The sequence below is a fragment of the Phascolarctos cinereus genome, unplaced genomic scaffold, assembly GCF_003287225.1.
Source record: "Phascolarctos cinereus isolate Bilbo 61053 unplaced genomic scaffold, phaCin_HiC Scaffold_5;HRSCAF=322, whole genome shotgun sequence".
In the NCBI taxonomy this organism is placed as follows: domain Eukaryota; kingdom Metazoa; phylum Chordata; class Mammalia; order Diprotodontia; family Phascolarctidae; genus Phascolarctos; species Phascolarctos cinereus.
Window position 1 is genome coordinate 314983410 of NW_027555958.1, and position 17430 is coordinate 315000839.

The 17430-nt window shown below is 39.7% G+C and overlaps 1 pseudogene; it reads left to right on the plus strand.

Annotated features, from left to right (window-relative positions):
* The first annotated feature begins 5076 nt into the window (after positions 1-5076).
* LOC110211870 (olfactory receptor 4D1-like) lies at positions 5077-6026 on the plus strand (annotated as a pseudogene).
* Positions 6027-17430: the final 11404 nt, after the last annotated feature.

The following is a 17430-nucleotide window of genomic DNA, read 5'->3' on the forward strand; positions in this document are numbered from 1 at the left end:
GGAAAATTTTCAGTGGCTGCTCACAGATTGCTGTTCAGCCTTTGTTTATTCTGGAAGAGGACCAATGATATCTGAAAGTGATGTCTTGACTTGCAAGTGAATTGGATTTAAGTGAGCAGAGCTGTGCAAACTCTCACTCTCTCCTCCAGAGCCATCAGAATCCAGAGGCGAGACATAGGTCAAGATTACTGGTGATGGCCTCGATGCAGTGGGAGACCAACCTAAGTTCTTTCCCAGGTCTCAACTTGTCTGAGGCAATGTCCATTCAGTAATGGAAGGCTAGATAAGAATTAAGGCAAAAGGTGGTCTGGTTTGCCTCCATAAAAGAATCAGTCTGGGAGAGGAAGACCTTCAGAGTTTCTGGCCAGAACAGAGACAATTGCTATTTACACTCACTCTAAGTCATCAAAACCCAAACAATGAGCAAACGAGGCTTGGACTGGGACCCACTATTGGCCAATCAGTGAAAGAGTGATTTGGGTTTAAAGGCATAGTCAGGTAGTTCCATTTGAATCACAATGGCGTTAACAAAGCCTGGTTTTCCAGTGCTGTATTTCAAGAAACCATAAATGAAAACTTTATGAGACAAAAAAGTTAATTGTCTCAGTTTTTTGAAAAACAAAACAAACAATCTAATGATATGATAAGTAAATGGGGAAGAAAAAAAAATCTAGCCCCTAAACCCCAAGATACCTTGTGAATTATAATCAATCAAAATTTTGACAGACCACCTACATGTAAAGGCATGATTCCCCACTTGGACAGAGGGAGAGGAACACTAACTTCCTATTGAATATAGTTTAAGTTCCTTTTCCTGGAAGTCAAAGACTTCCCCAATCCAATGCCATCCTTTCTAGCCTGTCCAGGGCCTTTCCAGCCTCCAGCAAAACTAGCTGACTCTCTGTCCTCAAAACACATTCCCTAACACTCTCATCCCTCCATGGCTTTGTTTCCCTGTGCATGGTGAATTTTTTTTCAGGCACTGAAAGCACAAAGGAAAAGAGGAGCAAGATAGAGGACCTTGAGCAAGTCCCTTCACCTTTTTAGGCCTCAGTTTCTTCAACTATTAAATGAGGGAGTTGGACTATCTGGGCTCCGGGTATCTTATGTAAGCAGCTGACAACTCTTCCTTCAGGTAGTATTGGCTCTGCCTATTAGTAAGAATGGATTCAAGAAGATTATTAATGTCCTTTTTTTTTTTTTTGCTCTTGCATCTCATGACCTTTTCTTTTCTTTCTCACCTGATAAAGAGGTTGGGTCTACCGAGTGCCAGAGCAGCAGCAAAACTGTTTAATCATTGGTCATGTCAACAGTCATGTCACGGTAAGAAAGCAACCAACCCAATTATTTGGTATTATGTGCACTTTCACATAATCCTCCTCTCCCTCTCCCAAATGACACAATCTAGCTGTTTGGCTGGGTTTTTACATTTCATGTCTAAGGGGGCAAATAAAAGAGCTGGTCTTGTCCAGGGTGCTGACTGGACAGCTAAACATTTAGAAGCCTATGAATTGGTCCTTATAAATCTCCCTGGAGGTTCATCTCATTTGAAGGGACTGAAACATTTCCTCATACTTCTATTTCTATACCCCACTAGCCCCATAATTTGTAATCTCCTTGGTGGTTTTATTCTATAGAAGGCCACTAAAAACCGTGTGATGCAATAATTCAGACACTGTCTTTTTTCTTTTAATAAATCCCACTGCTGCTCTGTCCCTGAAACACCAACCTCAGTTCTCCTTTTTTGGATTTAACCCAATCCTATTCCCTTGTGGGTATTCCTCAGGTGTAATGCCCAGTCCCGTGTATGTATTACTTTGGGTAAACATCAGAGAGATTTTGAAACTATAGGATGTCTTTGAGGATGTTAAGTCCTAAATCTCATCTTCCATTCTGGATTATAGGTAAGTGAGAGACCCATAGAATCAAAGCATCACATTCCTTTTTTCAGGTTTGTAATTGGGGGTTCAAGGAAGCATCTATAAGAAGCATAGGAGCAGGCATATGCTAATAAATATTTAACACCTGGATCTCCTAAAAGGCATGCTTTTAAATCTCATCTGCATTATTATCTTTCCCCTATCACTTTCTTAAATTTAAACATCAAAACAATAACTCAAACCCTATGTTTGTACCATTTGCTACATTTGATTTCCAAAGTGTAAATACTCAAAATGAACTTTTAACAATTGGCTCTCTTGAGCCAGTATGAATTGGTTCCAGCACACCACTGCAAGATGTCAGAGGTGAGGGCAATGAGGGATGAAGTGCATTTGGTGGGAGTGACGATGGAGATTGGAAGACAAGGATGAGGAGTAATGTATCTAAATTCTGTTGCATATGGGAACCAAGGCTTTCAGTGAACAAACACAGAAACGTATTTATGAAATGAAAGGAGAATGTGAGGCAGAGGATATGCAAACACACAAGTCACACAGAGCAATGCTGTCCTTCTTAAAAAGAAGCACACAATTTATAGACTTCACATATAATTCCTACCAGCTCAAGTCAGTCCTCTATCTTTTCCTGTCAGCCTCATTCCCTCACATTCTCCATCTTCTCCCCACTTTCTTTCCCACTTTCTCTGTGATGCAGCCTCTTCCTCTTTTTTGTCTCTCTTCATCCACATTTTGTATTGCCTTCTGTTCCTTCCTCTCATTTACGTATGATGTTATACTATGACATTATACAATACGACATTATACTTTGATATGATATGACATTATACAATATATGATATTACCTCCCAACTAATTCTGTTGTTTCTATTGTTAGTATTCCTATGGCCCCTCAGATTAGATTTCAGAATCCCCTCATTCTATCTTCCCTCACCTCACTTTTTTCATGCTATCAGCACACAAATATACACTATTTTTATTTGTTTCATGGAATATCTCCATTTTCATATGGTTTCTGAGAGTCAAGTGAGAGATAGGTTGGAGATTTGGTTAGCATCTCAGAGACATCTGTGGCCCTCATGCTACCTTATCCTGCTCTGTGTCTCTCCCTTTCTGGGACCCCATCTCAAAGTGTGCATGTAAGCAGGGGGTTTCCTCCAAAGAGCAGCTCAAAGAAGAATCCTCAAGGAAACCTTCCCTGATTATCCCCCAGCTTCTACCTCCATAATTTCTTTCAAATCTACCTACTTCTCTTCACTCACACTGCCATCATCCTAGCTTGGGTCTTTATCACTGCTCACCTGGGCTACCAAAATTACTTCTTATTGATCTGTTTGCCTCCTGTGTCTGTGGGAATTCTAAAATTGTCTGGTCTGCAAGAAAAACCACTAAGGCAGAGCTTTTAGCCAATGACACTTTATGAAAGGGTCCATGGCCTCCTCTAATGAAATGGATTTTGGATCTTCCTCATGATATGAGATCCACTTCCTCCAGGGCCTTAATTTTATAGTGCTTGATACCCAGAAAATTCAGGTGGAGCGGATAAAAAACAGTACAATCCTACTGGCGGATAGACCTTGTCCTTGACCCTCTAGGAGTGTCTACACAAAATGCAGAATCCCATGAGCTGACAAAAGTGAGTGAGCAGACCTTAGCAGACCCATCTTGACCTTCAGGAAGTCTTACCAAGCAAGTGATTACATCCATGGGGCTGGACTGATAAACAGACATCAAAACATCTACATTGGCCAAGGGCCAGTAGAAAGGCAAGCTTCAAGTTAGCAAGTGCTCATGGTCATCTCCCCATGTTGGGCAATAGAGGAATGACAAGGATGGAGGGGCAACAAAAATACCTGGGGCTTTTCCATGTAAGTAGCCCACTCTGCCATGCTGGTCATGGTCACCATAACAAGGAAAAACAAGGGTGGAGGTTCTGTAGTTAGCTTCCTGTGATTAAGCAAGTGAACTTACAATCTGCACTGCACAGCTCTGAGACCTAATTATGCAGAACTTATGATTACTACCCCTACAGAACCATATTAAATTGATTAATACTAACTGGAATAAAGTGGGGCCCAATTAACCATCTGCCACATCCCCCTTTTCTTCAATGCATCCTTCACAATAGCTCTGAAAATAATCTACCTAAAGTCCAGGTTTGACTATGTCACTCTGCTGCTCAAAATCTTTCAGGAGCCTCCAATTGCTTTAAGGATAAAATACAAACCCCATATCCTGACACTTAAGGTAAAATCTGACATCAATCTATCTTTTTAATCTAATTTCACATTATTTCTCTTCACACATGCTTTACATTTCAGGCAAACTAACTTCGTAGCTGTTTCTTGAACTCAACCTGATGTTTCCTGTCTCAAAACTTTCACACAAGCTTTTCACATCCCATACCTAAAATGGATTATTCTCTGATGCTCCTCCCACCCCCTGCCCAAAGCTTATAGCTATAAGATTCCTTATCTTCCTTTAAGATTCAGCTTATACATAAGATTCAACTATACAGACACTACCTCTGTATAGTTTTCCTTGAACCCCCTAGGGCCTCTCTTCAAATATTCACAGAGCACTTTTTTGGATTTGTCCTTTGCCCATTCTACTCACTGTCTTTCTTTTTTTTTTTTTATTACTCCCTGTCTTATCATACTTATCTGTATATATTTCCTATCCCTCATCTTAAGTAAACTGCTTGAAGGCAGGGACTATTTTATTTCTGTCTTTCTATCACCAATGATTAGCACAATGTCTTCCATATTGCCAAGGCTTCATCAATATTATTTCAGTTGAAATGACCACACTGGACTGAGATCATACTTCCACTGTGCATCCCCTCATTACTTTTTCCTTTTTTTATACAGAAAGTTCTGTTTCTTAGACCTATTTGCTAGCATTCTCTTAGGCATTACACCCAGTGTCTTCAATCTTGGAATACCCTAGAGAACCAACTTTTATTGCCCTTTTTATCTTCTTCCTCCCTAATGCTTGAGATTCCAAAACAGAAAATTTACCCATAATGAATGATAGGTCAAAATTTTTATTGATCCAATAAATCCTGACCCTTAGGATTTCTAGGGACAAGGACCCAAATATACGTGTTTGTGTGTGTGTGTGTGTGCACATGTGTTTTAATGGTGTGTTTTCTCTCTAGGTGCATTAGAAAGATTCTATGGAAGCAGGGAACCTCACCAGGGTGACTGAGTTTGTCCTCTTGGGACTCTCAGAGGCTCAGGAGCTTCAAGGTTTTCTATTCCTTGTGTTCCTGATTGTCTACATAACAACTGCTATGGGAAACCTCCTCATTATAACTATAGTGACCTCTGACACTCGGCTCCACACTCCCATGTATTTCCTTCTCCGTAACCTGGCTGTTATAGACTTCTGTTTTTCATCTGTCACTACTCCCAAGATGCTGGTTGACTTCCTGTCTGAGGCCAAAACCATCTCCTACCAGGGCTGCATGACTCAGATCTTCTTCTTCCATCTCTTGGTGGTGCTACAGTCTTCTTCCTCTCAGTGATGGCATTTGACCGCTATGTTGCCATCTCCCGGCCCCTCCATTATGTCACCATCATGAACCCTCAGATGTGTTTTGGGCTGGTGGTGGCTGCCTGGGCAGGAGGCTTTGTCCACTCCATCGTCCAGCTTCTTCTCTTGCTACCCTTGCCTTTCTGTGGCCCCAACATCCTGGATAATTTTTATTGTGATGTCCCCCAAGTTCTGAGACTTGCCTGTACAGATACCTCTTTATTGGAGCTCCTCATGATTACCAACAGTGGGATGTTGGTTCTTATTTGGTTCCTCATTCTCCTGGTTTCCTACACAGTCATCTTGGTGATGCTGAGATCTCACTCAGGGGAGGCGAGGCGCAAAGCCTCTTCCACTTGCACCACCCACATCACTGTGGTATCCTTGATATTTGTACCATGCATCTACATCTATGCTCGGCCTTTCACCTCCTTCCCCATGGACAAGGCTGTCTCCATCAGCTATACAGTCATCACTCCCATGCTTAACCCCATGATTTATACCCTTAGGAATCAGGAGATGAGATCTGCCATTAAGAGGTTAGGGAAGTATCCAGTGATTTGTAGAATGAGTGAAATTCATGCTAGTTGACTTTGGGTAAGTCATCTCACCTCTTCTCATCTTAGATTCACCCATATAGAAAATGGGCAACTATATTCTATATCTCCCTTACCACCTACTCTAATTCTATAGTTCTCCCTAATATTGTGCATAGGCATATTGTGAGGATGGAGTAAAAGATCAATAGGGTTTTTATGTAGGAATTCTGCACCACTCTTAGAAGAGAAATATAAACTCTCCTATTCATAGTGTATTGATTATGGTGAATAGTTACTTGTGGCATCAATACAAGTTATACAGACAAATGACTTCCTCTCATCCCTTCCCTACTATCACACTAAAGTTACATTGTACCGATTCTGTAAACTCATATCCTAGACATGTCTGAGCATATTTGTCTCTTGTGTTATCTCCCAAATGCTTTTTTGTAGGGTTGTGGAACATACTATTCTTCTTTCTAATAATTCTTCTGTTATTCAGATGACTTTTCTAAGAGGAGTTCAGGAGGCTTCATGCCGAATATGGAGGGCTTGGGGTAGGCAAGAAAATTGAGACTAAAGGGTGTGTATGAGATACCTAAGGTGAACCAGTTATGAATTAAAAAATGTAGCTCTGAGGTTTTCTCCACAAATGTGTGTGTTGGTCTATTTTGTGTTATCTTCATCTCTGTTTTTGTCTTTATCTCTCTACTTCTAGTGATTTCTCTGTGTTTCCACTGAAAGAACTGGTGGATGTCACTGCTGAGATGTCCATGACATTCGAAAGATTGTGGAGAAGGCAAGAGATCTGAAGGCCTATAGAAGGGCAAAGGTTTCCTAGTTTTCAAAAAAGGAAAGAGAGAGAGTCTGCAAACTTAGGTCAGTAAACTTGACCTCGATCCTGGCAAAATTCTACAACTAAACATTAAAGAGATGGTTATTGAATAGTGTTAGTCAAACAGAGCCGGGATGGCTTCATTGAGAAGAAGTTCTCAGGCTAACTTCATTTCCTTTGTTGATAGTATTTCAAAACTGGCCGATGAAGAGAAGGTAGTAGATACAGTTGACATCAAATTAGTAAAATGTTTAATAAGGCAACTTCTGCTATTCTTGAATTAGATGACAACCAGGATTCAAAAAGACCTTGACATGCTAGAACAATGGGTGGAAGTTGAAATGTGGCAAATTGAGCCTTGTTGTTGGAGGATACACTTCCTAAGAATTAATGCCATCCCCAGATCAAATGTGTTATGTCAGGAGGTAGCGGGCTGCCCCTCACTGAAGACCTTCTGGCAGAGTGAAGGACCACGTGTTGGGTATGTTGTAGTGAAGATTCTTTTTGGTGTATGAGCTAGACTAAATAACTACACTCTACAATTCTATGAGTCTGTTTCTAGTCCTCTTTTATCTGTTTCTATTTCTGCCACTGTCTTTCTCCCCTAGGGGTGTGTGTGTGTGTGTGTGTGTGTGTGTGTGTTTCTTTGAATAAGTATGAGTATGTTGTAGTGAAGATTCTTTTGGAGTGTGAGCTAGACTAGATGGCTACTGATGTATGCTACACTCTTCAATTCCATAATTCTATTGCTAGTCCTCTTTTACCTTTTTCTATTTCTGTCACTATGTCTTTCTCTCCTGTGCATGTGTGTGTATGTGTGTGTTTCTTTGAATAAGGGCCCCCAAAAGAACTATTTTTGAGTCAATATGAGACAATAATGGCACACAAGTAGGTGACAAGCATTTATTAGGCACATACTGTGTGCTAGGCATGGTGGCTAAATCTAAAGAGTTATAAGCAGAATCAGGAGGGGAATAGAGGATGGCTGACTGGCCTGGGCCCCTCTCCAAAGTGGAGGCTTAGGGAGGAACTCATCCGTGGGGAAGAGTAGAGGGCAGGACGAGTGGAGGGATTTTCCAGGTGAGAAGATAGCTGAGACAGGGTGGCAAAGTCTGCACAATTAAGAGCAGAACTAGGAGAGGAATGAAAAATGGCTAGTTTGGGATCCTGCCCAAAATGGAGGATGTCATCAATGGGAGAAAGAGACTAGAAAGGTGAAGGGAAATTCCAGGGGGAGAGGCAGCAGGGGAAATGTGGTAAAATCCAGGAAGTCAGAAGCAGAGTTTCAAGGGGAAAGATGATACATAATGAAATAAATTAATAATATGCTGTAATAATATGTGTAATGAAACAGGATACATAATAAAATAATTTAAATTAATAATATACATTTATGTAATGCTATAGGGTTCCAGCACACTTTTCTTATAAGTGAATGGAATAGGGTATGTGACATTATATTGTTGTCTTTATTGCCCAGAAGAGGAGACTGGTCTCACTGAGATAGTGTGATTCATTAATGGAACTGGGGTGGGGAACCTCCAGCCTTGGGGGTATAAGTGGCCTTCTAGGTCCTTGGGTGTGGCCCTTTCACTGACCTCAAGTTTTACAGAACAAATCCTTCCATTGAAGGGATCTGTTCTGTGAAGTTTGGATTCAGTCAAAGGGCCAAATTTGAGGATCTTGAGAGCCACATGTGGCCTTGAAGCCATAGGTTCCCCGCCCTTAGACAATTAGCTTCAGAGATAGAATTTCTTTTTTCTTTTTTTTGTGAGGCAATTGGAGTTAAGTAACTTGCCCAGAGTTACACATCTAGTGAGTGTTATATATCTGAGACCAGGTTTGAACTCAGGTCTTCCTGACTAAAAGGCTGGTGCTGTCTCCACTGTGCCACCTAGCTGCCCCTCAGAGATAGAATTTCAATCCCAGTTGAAATCAAGTCCTGAAGTCTTGCTACTAAGCCATTCAAAGTGGTTCATACACATGCACTTTGGGACATGTATGGTTCTTTCAACCATAAAAGTTATGTAGAGTAAATAATACTATCTCCATATTACAGATGAAGAAACAAAAGATTGGATGACTTATCGAGAGTGATGCTGCTTACTAGTTACAGAGTTATAGGGTATTTAAGGTGGAACACACTTCAGAGGTCAGCTAGTCCAACACATACCTAAATCATGCACCCACTCTACACTTGGAATACCACAAGGGTTCATTTAGCTTCCATTTGCAGACCTCCATTGATAGGGAGCTCATTACGTGTTGAGGTAACCAGTTCTGGTTTTTGATCCTTACTCCCTATTTTTAAGAATATTACATTGCACCCAAATCCACTCCTCTGTAACTTCTATATTTTTATCTTTTTTGTTGTCCTGGTGAATAGGCAAAATAAGCCTAACCATTCTTCTACATACCAGGTCTTCAAACATAAACCAACACTGAAAATATTCTACTTAAATATTCTCTTCTCCATGCTAACCATCTTCAGTCCCTTCAACCTACCCTTGTTTACCACTGAATCCAGCCCCCTAACCATTTTGATAACCCTCCCTCTAAATGATCTCCTCTTTGTTAATCTCATTTCCTAAAATGTCAAGTCCAGATGAGAACACACAGTTCTAGATGTGATCTGATTAAGGCAGTGTCCCATGAGACAAATATATTTTTCATTCTCTATACTTCTAACCATGCGGACTTAATTTGCATTAGCTTTTTAAAAATTTTTAATTTTTTTTGGCTAGGCAATGGGCTTAAGTGACTTGCCCAGGGTCACACAACTAGTAAGTGTTATGTGTCTAAGGGCAGATTTGAACTCAGGCCCTCCTGAATCCAGGGCTGGTGCTCTATCCACTGCACCACCTAGCTGCCCTTTGCATTAGCTTTTTTGGTGATTATATCTTAGTGTTGACTCAGGTTGTATTTTGCTAAAACTCAAATTCCATTTTTGCATGAAGTCATATCCAACTTGAATTTCCCCATCTTTATTTTTGCATTTGTTTTTTTTTACCAGAGGTCCTACAGTTTGTGTTTATTAAAATATATTACATTATATAATGTATACGTATTATATAAAAAACGATTGTAACATTTGTAATGCACATTTGTACACTCCTGCAATTTACATATTATTGAAAGAAATAAAAAATATGCATTAACTGTAATAAGGTACTGATGAAGTTGCCCTGTGACTTTATCCTGACTTTTATTGTTATTTGCAGTTTCATTTGAAAAGTTTAGTTGGTTGTTCCAGTTCCTGGCAGCCAAGATGGCGTAGTAAAAAGGTAGTCGCTCTCACTCTCCCCTATCAAGCTCTGAAAACCCAGAAAATATCACCCCAGAAAAAAACCCTGGAACACCTGAACTAGAAGAAAGATGGGGTGCAGCAGTGCAGCAGCCCAGCAGACGGGTCTCCCAGTGCCTCAGCAAAAATAAGGGAAGTATCACTACAAAGAACCCTAGGCAGATAAGTGCCCTACAGCATTCATCTGAAAGGAGCTGAAGAAAGCAACCTAGAGTCTTCCTAAAGTCCCAGCCTTGCTGATTCTAACCCAACGCCAGGTAAGCTGTCAGAACCCTACAGCTTCCAACTGTCAACCAGGGAGAGATCCTGAAGCCCAGGTGGTAGAGCAGGCAAACCCTAACACCTGGACCTCCGAGTGCCTCATTGTGGGGGAGGGTGTTAACCAGTGGGAACCAGCTCAGAAAACCTCCAGGTGCCTCAGCACTCTACTACAAAGGAATCTCCCAGTGCATTAGCAGAAATGACGGAGGCAGCAGTGCAGATAAACACCCTGCAGCACCCATCTACAAGGAGCTGAAGAAAGCTAAAGGAGAGGAAAAGCAGGCAACCTAGAATTTCCTGAAAGTTCCAGCCTTGCTGTTTCCAGCCCAAAATGAGGTAAGCTACCAGAGCCCTACAGCCTCCAATTGCCAACATAAGAGGTCCCAGCATACAAAGCCAGTGACTAAGACCTAGGCTCCCAACACAAGAAACTTGGGTCGGTGACCTCTGTTCCCCAGCAGGAGCGCTCAATCTCTTTAAAGGCCAGGGAATAAAGAAACACTATGAGTAAAAAAGAAACGTACCATAGATTCATATTATTAGAAGAGTGAAGGTCAAGACAGAAATTCTGAAGAAGACAACATTGTCAACAAACTCACATCTGCAACATCAAAAGGGAATATGAACTTGTCTGAAGCCCAAAAAGCCTTCTTAGAAGAGCTCAAGAAGGATTTTAAAAGTCAAATGAGAGAGGTAAAAGAGTCCTTAAAAAATACGATTGGCCAATTGGAAAAAAAGTACACTGAAGAAAACAAGTCCCTAAAAAACACAATTGACCAATTGAAGAAGGAAGTACAAAAACTAACAGAAGAAAACAATCTGTTAAAAACTAGAATTGGACAAATGGAAACTAATGACTCTATGAGAGAGCAAGAATCAGTCAAACAGAAACAAAAAAATGAAAAAATAGATGAAAACATAAAATACCTCATTGGTAAAACAACCGACCTGGAAAATTGATTCAGGAGAGACAATTTAAAAATTATTGGACTACCTGAAAATCATGATGAAAAAAAGAGCCTGGACAGTATCTTTCAGGAAATCATAAAGGAAAACTGCTCAGAAGTCCTAGAACCAGAAGGGAAAATAACCATAGAAACAATCCAATGATCACCACCTGAAAGAGATCCCAAATTGACAACGCCAAGAAATATAATAGCAAAATTCCAAAATTACCAGATGAAAGAGAAGGTGCTGCAAGCAGCCAGAAAGAAACAATTTAAATATCATGGAACCACAGTAAGGATTACACAGGACCTTGCAGCTTCTACATTAAAAGACCGCAGGGTGTGGAACATGATATTCCATAAGGCAAAGGAGCTTGGATTGCAGCCAAGGATCAACTACCCAGCAAAAATGAGCATGATTTTTCAAGGAAGGAGATGGATATTCAATGAAATAGGGGACTTCCAAAACTTTCTGATAAAAAGACCAGAGCTCAACAAAAAATTTGATCTTCAAGTACAGGACTCAAGGACTTAAAAAGGTAAATGAGACAGAAGGATACAATATGTTGTTAATAAGGGGGGGGCTGTTTAAACCCCTACAAGGGAATATGAGACTTGCAACCCTTGAGAACTGTATTGTTATCACACCTTGTTAAAGGAGTATACATAAAGAGGGTGGATATTAGTTGACTTTGATGTAATGATAAAAAAAAATCTAATCAAGTGGGTTAAATGGATCCAAATAAGTGGATCAATCTGATCTTAGAAAATGTACTGAGAAAGGAGGAGGCAGACAAGGGTAAATTACATTACAGGAAAAGACACAAAATCCTATTACAGCAGAGGGAAAGAAGAGAGGGGGGTGAGCATTGTTTGAACCTTACTCTCATCAGATTTGGCTCAAGAAGGGAATAAAATAATCAGTTAGGTATAGAAATCTAACTTGCCCTATAGGCAATAGAAAGGAAAAGGGGAAAGAAAAGGGAAGGGGGAGAGAAGGGAGGGAAGAAGCAGTAAGGGCAAAGGGGAAGAAAAGGGAAAGGGGCAATAAAAGGGAGGAGAGACTGAAGGAGGCGGTGGTCAAAAGCAAAACACTAGTGGGGGGGAAGGAGAAAGGAGAAAGAAAAGCATAAACAGGGGGACAACTTCACTAATGTGAAAATATGTTTAATAGGAATGTAAATGTATAGCCTATATCAGATTGTGCTCCATCTTGGGGAGGGCGGTGGGGGAGGAAGGGAGAGAAAAATATTAAACTCAAAAGCATGTGGAAGTGATTGTTGATAAATCAAAATAAATTAATAAAAATTTTTTGAAAAGTTTAGTTGATTGTCTATCACTCTTTTGGTTCTATTGCATTCACTTTGCATTACTTTATGTCTTCCTATATTTCTTTTGATTCATCATTACCAGAGGTCCTTAGTAGCAATAACTTTGCCCATAATTTTTTTTGTCCATTCCCCTATCATTGTTGGTCATGTATTTTGTTCCAGGCTTTTTTTCCCTCCTCTTCTATTAAAATAGTGCTAAAAGCAATATGTTTGTACTGCTAGTTTTTGTTCGCTGACAATAATGTTCTAAATCAATACATTTAGTGGTGGTATTACTGGGTCAAAAAAAATGGACATTTAAAAACTCTTTGAAATAACTTATTAGTGTTTTGATTGCATAGCAGTAAATTTGGAAATTAAATTGAGCAGTGTTATTATTTATACTATATCAGCATGATCTAAGTTTTTACATTCAGTATTTCCAATCATTTATTTCTTCTTTAATTTCTATACTTTTTTTTTGTATTTATACTAATCATGTGTGTCTTGGTAGGCTAACTCCCAGATAGATATTTAACACATTTCATGATTATTTTAAGTAACATTTCTCTTTCTGCTACTATTCCTGATTTAGGTTAATGATATATAGAAATAGTTTATGATTTACCGTGGATTTGTTTTATAACTGGTTACTTTTCTGAAGCCACTTATATCTTGAATATCTTTTGTTGATTCTCTTGGGGTTTCTAAAGAAACCATCATATCATTCATATGTAGAGAGAACTCAAAGTTAGCAGCCTTTTGTTCAACAATTATTTCTTGGATTGTTATTATCACTCACAGTAGCAAACTCTGTCAAATAACAATGATGAGAATGGCCACCTTCGTTTCCCTGCTATTCTTAACGTGAAAGATACTATTATTTGTCCATTATGCATAATTTTGACCCTAGGATTCAAGAGAATTTATTTTATCATATTAAGGAAAAATCTTTTCATTCTCAGGTGTTAACGGAATGCTGAAATAGTGAAGCCCCCTCAGTACAGCTGACCCCTCCCTACATTTCTCAGAAGCTGCCTCACTGAGAAAGCAGAGTGACACAAGTAGATCAGGTGACAGAGCCACATCCTGTTCACCCAGATTCTATCCCTCCCCAGGCCCCCTCCCTAGTTGCTGAAGCAAACCATTCCCTGTTTTGCATCCTTTTTGTCCTTGGTGCTGGGGAGAAGTTTCCATGCTTAGACTGTAAGCTCCAAAGTCCAGTCAATGGGAAGAAGAGCCAGTGGGTGGGTGGGGGTATTGTGGTTAGGATCTATATAATCTGCTGAGCTCTCTTTGGTCAGCACCATCTTTTGGGTGCTCTGAGGGAGCCCTTTCTCAAGAAAGCCAATAAATGAACTATGCTTTTTCCTAATATCTCTGAATCTCTGATTTATTGGTAAGGGTCTTTGTACCCCACACAGGTATCTTAGTGTTTTTAATATACAGGGGAATTTGTATTTTGTCAAAGATTTACATGCATCTCTTGATAGTATGATTAGATTTTAAATGGTTTACCTTAAATTTACCACTAAACACAGGTACAACCAATTAAATTTGCTTTATAACTATTTACATTTAATTAAATTATTGGTATTGTTCATGTGATTTAATGTGTTAATTGCTTCCTTAACACTGAACATTTTTCCACATAAAGATAATTTTGTATCTTTCTCTATTCTACCTACCAGTGTTTTATTTTAAATTTTAGTTAATCATGCTCATGAACATAAATAGTTTTGTATCTTACTTTACCTTTACCTGGTTTTGGAACTGGTACAATATCTCTACTGTAAAAAGAATTTCACAGAGTGCAGTTTTTTTCTCTTCATGAAAAGTTTCTATAACATAGATTCTTCTTTCTCCTTTGCCTTTCATAGTTGATCAGTTATTTTGTTTATTCTCCTTCCACAATCTGTCTTGCATTTGTCCCCTCCCTTCCATTACCTTTGGCTCCACCCAATTTGAACCTTATTATTAACTGAGTACACTATTGAAATAGCCTCCTAAGAGGTCTTATGTCCATTCTTTTGTTTCTACTCCATGCTTTATACCTCTACCAGAGTAACTGTGCTTGTGCCAAGATCTGGTCATTTTACTGTTATCCTGGAAAATTTTCAGTGGCTGCTCACAGATTGCTGTTCAGCCTTTGTTTATTCTGGAAGAGGACCAATGATATCTGAAAGTGATGTCTTGACTTGCAAGTGAATTGGATTTAAGTGAGGCAGAGCTGTGCAAACTCTCACTCTCTCCTCCAGAGCCATCAGAATCCAGAGGCGAGACATAGGTCAAGATTACTGGTGATGGCCTCGATGCAGTGGGAGACCAACCTAAGTTCTTTCCCAGGTCTCAACTTGTCTGAGGCAATGTCCATTCAGTAATGGAAGGCTAGATAAGAATTAAGGCAAAAGGTGGTCTGGTTTGCCTCCATAAAAGAATCAGTCTGGGAGAGGAAGACCTTCAGAGTTTCTGGCCAGAACAGAGACAATTGCTATTTACACTCACTCTAAGTCATCAAAACCCAAACAATGAGCAAACGAGGCTTGGACTGGGACCCACTATTGGCCAATCAGTGAAAGAGTGATTTGGGTTTAAAGGCATAGTCAGGTAGTTCCATTTGAATCACAATGGGCGTTAACAAAGCCTGGTTTTCCAGTGCTGTATTTCAAGAAACCATAAATGAAAACTTTATGAGACAAAAAAGTTAATTGTCTCAGTTTTTTGAAAAACAAACAAACAATCTAATGATATGATAAGTAAATGGGGAAGAAAAAAAATCTAGCCCCTAAACCCCAAGATACCTTGTGAATTATAATCAATCAAAATTTTGGACAGACCACCTACATGTAAAGGCATGATTCCCCACTTGGACAGAGGGAGAGGAACACTAACTTCCTATTGAATATAGTTTAAGTTCCTTTTCCTGGAAGTCAAAGACTTCCCCAATCCAATGCCATCCTTTCTAGCCTGTCCAGGGCCTTTCCAGCCTCCAGCAAAACTAGCTGACTCTCTGTCCTCAAAACACATTCCCTAACACTCTCATCCCTCCATGGCTTTGTTTCCCTGTGCATGGTGAATTTTTTTTCAGGCACTGAAAGCACAAAGGAAAAGAGGAGCAAGATAGAGGACCTTGAGCAAGTCCCTTCACCTTTTTAGGCCTCAGTTTCTTCAACTATTAAATGAGGGAGTTGGACTATCTGGGCTCCGGGTATCTTATGTAAGCAGCTGACAACTCTTCCTTCAGGTAGTATTGGCTCTGCCTATTAGTAAGAATGGATTCAAGAAGATTATTAATGTCCTTTTTTTTTTTTTTGCTCTTGCATCTCATGACCTTTTCTTTTCTTTCTCACCTGATAAAGAGGTTGGGTCTACCGAGTGCCAGAGCAGCAGCAAAACTGTTTAATCATTGGTCATGTCAACAGTCATGTCACGGTAAGAAAGCAACCAACCCAATTATTTGGTATTATGTGCACTTTCACATAATCCTCCTCTCCCTCTCCCAAATGACACAATCTAGCTGTTTGACTGGGTTTTTACATTTCACGTCTAAGGGGGCAAATAAAAGAGCTGGTCTTGTCCAGGGTGCTGACTGGACAGCTAAACATTTAGAAGCCTATGAATTGGTCCTTATAAATCTCCCTGGAGGTTCATCTCATTTGAAGGGACTGAAACATTTCCTCATACTTCTATTTCTATACCCCACTAGCCCCATAATTTGTAATCTCCTTGGTGGTTTTATTCTATAGAAGGCCACTAAAAACCGTGTGATGCAATAATTCAGACACTGTCTTTTTTCTTTTAATAAATCCCACTGCTGCTCTGTCCCTGAAAACACCAACCTCAGTTCTCCTTTTTTGGATTTAACCCAATCCTATTCCCTTGTGGGTATTCTCTCAGGTGTAATGCCCAGTCCCGTGTATGTATTACTTTGGGGTAAACATCAGAGAGATTTTGAAACTATAGGATGTCTTTGAGGATGTTAAGTCCTAAATCTCATCTTCCATTCTGGATTATAGGTAAGTGAGAGACCCATAGAATCAAAGCATCACATTCCTTTTTTCAGGTTTGTAATTGGGGGTTCAAGGAAGCATCTATAAGAAGCATAGGAGCAGGCATATGCTAATAAATATTTAACACCTGGATCTCCTAAAAGGCATGCTTTTAAATCTCATCTGCATTATTATCTTTCCCCTATCACTTTCTTAAATTTAAACATCAAAACAATAACTCAAACCCTATTGTTTGTACCATTTGCTACATTTGATTTCCAAAGTGTAAATACTCAAAATGAACTTTTAACAATTGGCTCTCTTGAGCCAGTATGAATTGGTTCCAGCACACCACTGCAAGATGTCAGAGGTGAGGGCAATGAGGGATGAAGTGCATTTGGTGGAGTGACGATGGAGATTGGAAGACAAGGATGAGGAGTAATGTATCTAAATTCTGTTGCATATGGGAACCAAGGCTTTCAGTGAACAAACACAGAAACGTATTTATGAAATGAAAGGAGAATGTGAGGCAGAGGATATGCAAACACACAAGTCACACAGAGCAATGCTGTCCTTCTTAAAAAGAAGCACACAATTTATAGACTTCACATATAATTCCTACCAGCTCAAGTCAGTCCTCTATCTTTTCCTGTCAGCCTCATTCCCTCACATTCTCCATCTTCTCCCCACTTTCTTTCCCACTTTCTCTGTGATGCAGCCTCTTCCTCTTTTTTGTCTCTCTTCATCCACATTTGTTGTATTGCCTTCTGTTCCTTCCTCTCATTTACGTATGATGTTATACTATGACAT